Genomic DNA, 6,354 nt, shown 5'->3' with positions numbered 1-6,354 from the left:
GCTACTAGCAATCATCCACCACACACCCGCAAAGAGATTATTAAATCACAAATTGTATGGGTAATGAGGAGCAACACCAAGCCACAAATCGCAAACAACAACTTGAGATGATGGCCGCCAATAAGTTCCTTCAATGTGGCTATAGAGAAAATCTAATCAAAGAAGTGATACAGGAGATAACTGCAAACAATGATAATGTGGAACTGAAGGCTAAAGAATATAACACTAAAAACAGGATGATATGTACCACTACTTTTAATTGGGAGAAGAAAAAACTGGCTAACACTATCCGTGAAAGATGGGAGATTCTTGAAACAGATACTACATTACCATTCAGGCACATGGATCCACCGATCATGGGATATAGACGAGGCAGAAGCCTTAGAGATCTACTGATGTTTACCAACCCTAATCAGTGCTACCAAAAGGAACAATGATTGAAAACAATGAAAATGGGTTGTTTTAGATGCACTGGATGCACAACCTGAAGTGGAATGATCCCCTGTAAGTTCTTTAGACACCCGCATACCTCCCAGAAATATATCATTAAACACTACATCACATGCACAACCAGTCATATCTTCTTAGCTTTTGCTGTGGCCAATTTTATATTGGCAAAATCACAGATAATGCCCGCCTACAGATGGCCAACCACAGATCTGCAATCTGTACAGCACTGGATAAGGGCACCTCAGAACAACCAGTAGCTAGACATTTCTTACTAGCAAATCACAAGGTAACTGACTTAAGGTTCATCCTCATCTACCATGTATCCCCTCTGAAACAGAGGGGTGAAAGAGACAAAACTCTGCTGCAACTGGAAACCTTGCTGGATTTATAGACTTGGCACCCTTCACCCCTACGGCTTGAACATGTCCAACGACTGGCACTGCTTTCCATTAGAACTGATCAAACCTCATATCTCTAGGTGAGTACCCCCAAATTATCTTGATGCTACGAAACCTTCAGTTGGAGTACCATACCTTGGATGGCTCAATGTCATAGTGGGGCTAGCCATGGCTAGGGTCTAAACTTCTTCATAGTGTAAAATTGGCTGGTACATAAATGGACATTACATAGAAGTATGTTGAGTTTATAATGACCGATGGCGGAATGGGGGACTTGCCATAAATGAGGATGATACCACAACTAACACTGATAATATTGCTATTGTGATATGCATTGGATTGCACTGGACTGTGATGTTACATTATCTTGGAACATTGTTATATGATTATTATGGACTGACCCTGTTAAATATATGACCTTGATTGCCACTTGTGAAATAACTGACCAATGCTTAGATATATGAGGTCATTTTATAGCTCCCAATAGGATCTGACACAATGTATCTAATATATTGTGTTTGTTTACAAATCTTTTATTGCCACTTGTTAATGATCAGTCCAATGATTATGTCATATGAGATCTAATTCTATATCCCAAGGAGGGTTTTGGCACATTGATATTATTATTTGTTGGAGTGTCACTGTTCGGATTGAATAATTTCTTGTATATATAACTATAGGTCTAAATTGAGTGTATGTATGTGTATATATATATATATATATATATATATATATATATATATATATGATTAATTATACTTGTATGGCTCTCAGTCTAAATTGAGAACCCATTAGGAATTAGTACTCAATCGTATGCACCCAGCTAGTTTGTGCTGTTTATATATTTGTTTATCTTATCACTGACTATATCCAGGAAGATACCTATGAGTAATTATGGGGCACGTTTAACTAGAGGAACTGCTTTAACGTTATTCCTCTCATGTCTCCTCCTCTCATGTCTCCTCCCCTCATGTCTCTTCCTCTCATGTAACTTTCTCTCATGTGACCTCCTATCATGTAACCTCCTCTCATGCCTCCTCCTCTCATGTCTCTTCCTCTCATGTAACCTCCTCTCATGTCACCTCCTCTCATGTCTCCTCCTCTCATGTATCCTCCTCTAATGTAACCTCCTATTATGTCTCCTTCTCCCATATAACCTCCTCTCATGTCTCCTCCTCTCATGTAACCTCCTCTCATGTAACCTCCTCTCATGTCTCCTTCTCTCATGTAACCTCCTCTCATGTCTCCTTCTCTCATGTCTCCTCCTCTCACATCTCCTCCTCTGACGTCTCTTCCTATCATGTCTCCTCCTCTCATGTAACCTCCTCTCATGTAACCTCCTCTCATGTAACCTCCTCTCATGTCTCCTCCTCTCATGTCTCCTCCCCTCATGTCTACTCTTCTAATGTAACCTACTCTCATGCCTCCTCCTCTCATGTCTCTTCCTCTCATGTAACCTCCTCTCATGTCTCCTCCTCTCATGTCACCTATCTCATGTCTCCTCCTCTCATGTCTCCTCCTTGCATGTAACCTCCTCTCATGTCTCCTCCTCTCAGGTAACCTCCTCTCATGTAACATCCTCTCATGTCTCCTCTCATGTAAACTTCTCTGATATAAACTCCTCTCATCTAACCTCCTCTCATGTCTCCTCCTCTCATGTCTCCTCCTATCATGTTACCTCCTCCTCTCATGTAACCTCCTCTCATGTCTCCTCCTCTCATGTTACCTCCTCTCATGTCTCCTCCTCTCATGTCACCTCCTCTCATGTCCCCTCCTCTCATGTCACCTCCTCTCATGTCTCCTTCTCTCACGTCTCCTCCTCTCACGTCCCCTTCTTTCACGTCTCCTCCTCTCACTTAACCTCCTCTCATGTCTCCTGCTCTCACATCTCCTCCTCTCACGTCTTCTCCTCTCATGTAACCTCCTCTCAGGTAACCTCCTCTTATGTCTCCTCCTCTCATGTCTCCTCCTCTCATGTCTCCTACTCTCATGTAACCTCCTCTCATGTAACCTCCTCTCATGTAACCTCCTCTCATGTCTCCTCCTCTCATGTAACCTCTTCTCATGTCTCCTCTTTTCATGTAACCTCTTCTCATGTCACCTCCTCTCATGTCACCTCCTCTCATGTCACCTCCTCTCATGTCTCCTTCTCTCACGTCTCCTCCTCTCACGTCCCCTTCTTTCACGTCTCCTCCTCTCACTTAACCTCCTCTCATGTCTCTTGCTCTCACATCTCCACCTCTCACGTCTTCTCCTCTCACGTAACCTCCTTTCAGGTAACCTCCTCTTATGTCTCCTCCTCTCATGTCTCCTCCTCTCATGTCTCCTACTCTCATGTAACCTCCTCGCATGTAACCTCCTCTCATGTAACATCCTCTCATGTCTCCTCCTCTCATGTAACCTCTTCTCATGTCTCCTCTTTTCATGTAACCTCTTCTCATGTCTCCTCCTCTCATGTCTCCTCCTCTCATGTCTCCTCCCCTCATGTCTCCTCCCCTCATGTCTCCTCCCCTCATGTAACCTCCCCTCATGTAACCTCCCCTCATGTAACCTCCCCTCATGTAACCTCTTCTCATGTCTCCTCTTTTCATGTAACCTCTTCTCATGTCTCCTCCTCTCATGTCTCCTCCTCTCATGTCTCCTCCCCTCATGTCTCCTCCCCTCATGTCTCCTCCCCTCATGTAACCTCCCCTCATGTAACCTCCCCTCATGTAACCTCCTCTCATGTAGCCTACTCTCATGTAACCTTCTCTCATGTCTCTTCCCCTAATGTCTCCTCCCCTCATGTCTCCTCCTCTCATGTCTCCTCCTCTTTTCATGTATCCTCCTCACTATCGGCCTTCTCTTCACACTCTCAGTCTCCTCACGCTTCTTATCACTCACATAATGAGTTTTGGCAGACAATACTCTCCTTTACTGCTACTGTTCTCCTGTGAAGCCCCTCTGTATTAGATGTTAGCAGTAAGTGTGCATCAGTCTAGCACAACTTACCTTTACTGGGGGCCCATCACAGCAGGGTGTGCACAGGGAGCAGGAATCACTGTAAAGTCTCCTCACACACACACAGGCACAGGGTGAAATGACAATTCAATTCTCAATACTTCCTGATTTACTAAAAATACACAACTCCTATTTCAGCACCAAATAACTGCTAGCTTATGACTATGTGATGTATTCCTGTTTTCTGCCAAAAGCTTGTGCATTCCTGTAATTTAACCCACTGTTACTCTGATACCAACTCTGGGCTAAATAAGTGGTGCGCTAAACTGTTATACTTATATTTATACTATCTGATAAAATCTATTCATATAAATATTAATAAAAATGTTTTTTTAAATGTATATCGTATATCACAAGGTGGTTAAATGCAATGTGTGTATATATATATATATATATATATATATATATATATATATATATATATATATATATTACACATACATACACACACATAGATAGAGATAGATAACACTTTGGAACCCTTTCCACTCAAATACCTTAAAACAGCAAAAAGCATTTTTAAACAGCTTTTTATCATGTGTTTTACTATCGGCTAGATTACGAGTTTTGCGTTATGAGTATAACGCTGCTTTTTCACTACCGCAGCTATTACGAGTCTTCTAGGTACAGCTGTACCGCACACTTTTTTGGCCGTCACGCAACGTAACTACGCACCTTTTAAAAAGTCCTTTTTCAATTTTTATTATTATTATTATACTTTATTTATTAAGCGCCAACATATTCCGCAGCGCTGTCCATGGATACAATTCATTTAAATAAAACAATACCAGACTTGTAAGATACAGGACAAAATTTACAAACACATACAGGAGGGATTGAGGGCCCTATTCCCGTGGGAACTTACAATCTAGAAGGGTAGGAGGTTGAGAAACAGGAGGTGAGGACTGCAAGATTGAGAAGGATGTTAATACAGAGTTAGATGAGGGAAATATTAGGTAAGTGAAATTAATTTATTATTGAGTTGGGTGGTCGGCTTCCCTGAACAGAAAAGTCTTCAGGGAGCATTTAAAGGAAGAAAGATTAGGGCAAAGCCTGACAGCATGAGGGAGAGTGTTCCAGAGGGTAGGTGCTACATGAGGGAGAGTGTTCCAGAGGGTAGGTGCTACACGAGGGAGAGTGTTCCAGAGGGTAGGTGCTGCACGACAGAAGTCCTGCAGTCTAGCATGAGAGGAGGTGATAGTTGCGGATGCAAGGAGCAGGTCATTGTTGGATCTTAGTGGACGGGCTGGAGTATACTTGTGTATTAGAGAGGATAGGTAGAGGGGAGCGGCGTTGGTGAGAGTTTTGTATGTAAGGGTGAGAATTTTGAATATAATTCTGCTTTGAATGGGTAGCCAATGAAGGGACTCACAGAGAGGTGCAGCAGATACAGAACGACGGGAAAGGTGGATCAGCCTGGCAGAGGCATTTAGGATGGATTGAAGGGGGAGAGGCGGGAAAGAGGAAGGCCAGCGAGTAGGTTGTTGCAGTAGTCAAGTCGGGAGATAACAAGGGAGTGGATTATTTGCTTTGTGGTGTCAGCGCTCAGAAAAGGGCGAATTTTAGAAATATTGCGTAGATGATTGCGGCAGGATGTAGAAAGAGATTGGATATGGGGGATGAAGGATAGGTTTGGGTCAAGTGTGACTCCGAGGCAGCGGACTTGGGGCGATGGGGAAATGGTGATGCCGTCAACAGGGATAGAGAAGTCAGAAGTCGGCGTAGTGCTTGAGGGGGGGATAAGAAGGAGCTCAGTCTTGGACATGTTAATCTTTAGGTGGTGAGAGGCCATCCAGGAAGAAATACCAGATAAGCAGTTGCTGACATGAGAGAGGACAGAGGGAGAGAGAGCAGGGTGGAGAGGTAGATCTGGGTGTCATCAGCATAGAGGTGATATTTGAAACCATAACTGTTGATAAGTTTACCCAGCGAAGAAGTATAGATGGAGAAGAGTAGAGGAACCAGAACAGATCCTTGAGGTACTCCAACAGACAGAGGCATAGGAGAGGAGGAGTCACCGGCAAATGACACAGAAAAAGACCTGTGAGAAAGATAGGAGTGAATCCAGGAAAGAGCAGTGTCACAGAGGCCAAAAGAGCTAAGGGTCTGTAGGAGGAAGGGGTGGTCAACTGTGTCGAAGGCAGCTGAGAGGTCAAGTAAGATGAGTATAGAGTAGTGGCCAATATTTTTAGCAGAGAGAAGATCGTTTGTCACCTTGTTAAGGGCAGTCTCAGTTGAGTGTTTTGGGTGGAATCCGGATTGCAGTGGGTCAAGCAAGGAGTTGGCGGACAGGAAGTGGGTTAGGCGATTTGATGTTAGTGGAAGCAGTGATATGGGACGGTAGCTTTCAGGAGAATTAGGGTTGAGGGAGGGTTTTTTGAGTATGGGAGTGACTTTTGCGTGTTTGAAAGAAGATGGGAATGAGCCGGTAGAGAGACATAGGTTGAAGATGTGGGTAAGAGCAGGAGTGAGGGTGGCAGATAGGGAGGGAATTAGATGGGAAGGG

The 6,354-nt window shown here is 43.6% G+C and overlaps 1 protein-coding gene across 1 annotated transcript in view; it reads right to left on the bottom strand.

Annotated features, from left to right (window-relative positions):
• The window catches only part of LOC128652765 (transient receptor potential cation channel subfamily M member 2), a 1,288,705-nt gene extending 1,284,797 nt beyond the window's left edge, over window positions 1-3,908 (bottom strand). Inside the window, exon 1 of the mRNA XM_053705696.1 lies at window positions 3,840-3,908. The gene's annotated coding sequence lies outside the window, so the exon portion shown is untranslated. The remainder of the gene's footprint in view (window positions 1-3,839) is intronic.
• Between the last annotated feature and the right edge of the window lie 2,446 nt (window positions 3,909-6,354).

This window comes from Bombina bombina, chromosome 3 (assembly GCF_027579735.1).
Source record: "Bombina bombina isolate aBomBom1 chromosome 3, aBomBom1.pri, whole genome shotgun sequence".
NCBI classification, from domain to species: Eukaryota; Metazoa; Chordata; class Amphibia; order Anura; family Bombinatoridae; genus Bombina; species Bombina bombina.
This window is presented reverse-complemented; position numbering and strand designations above follow the sequence as displayed.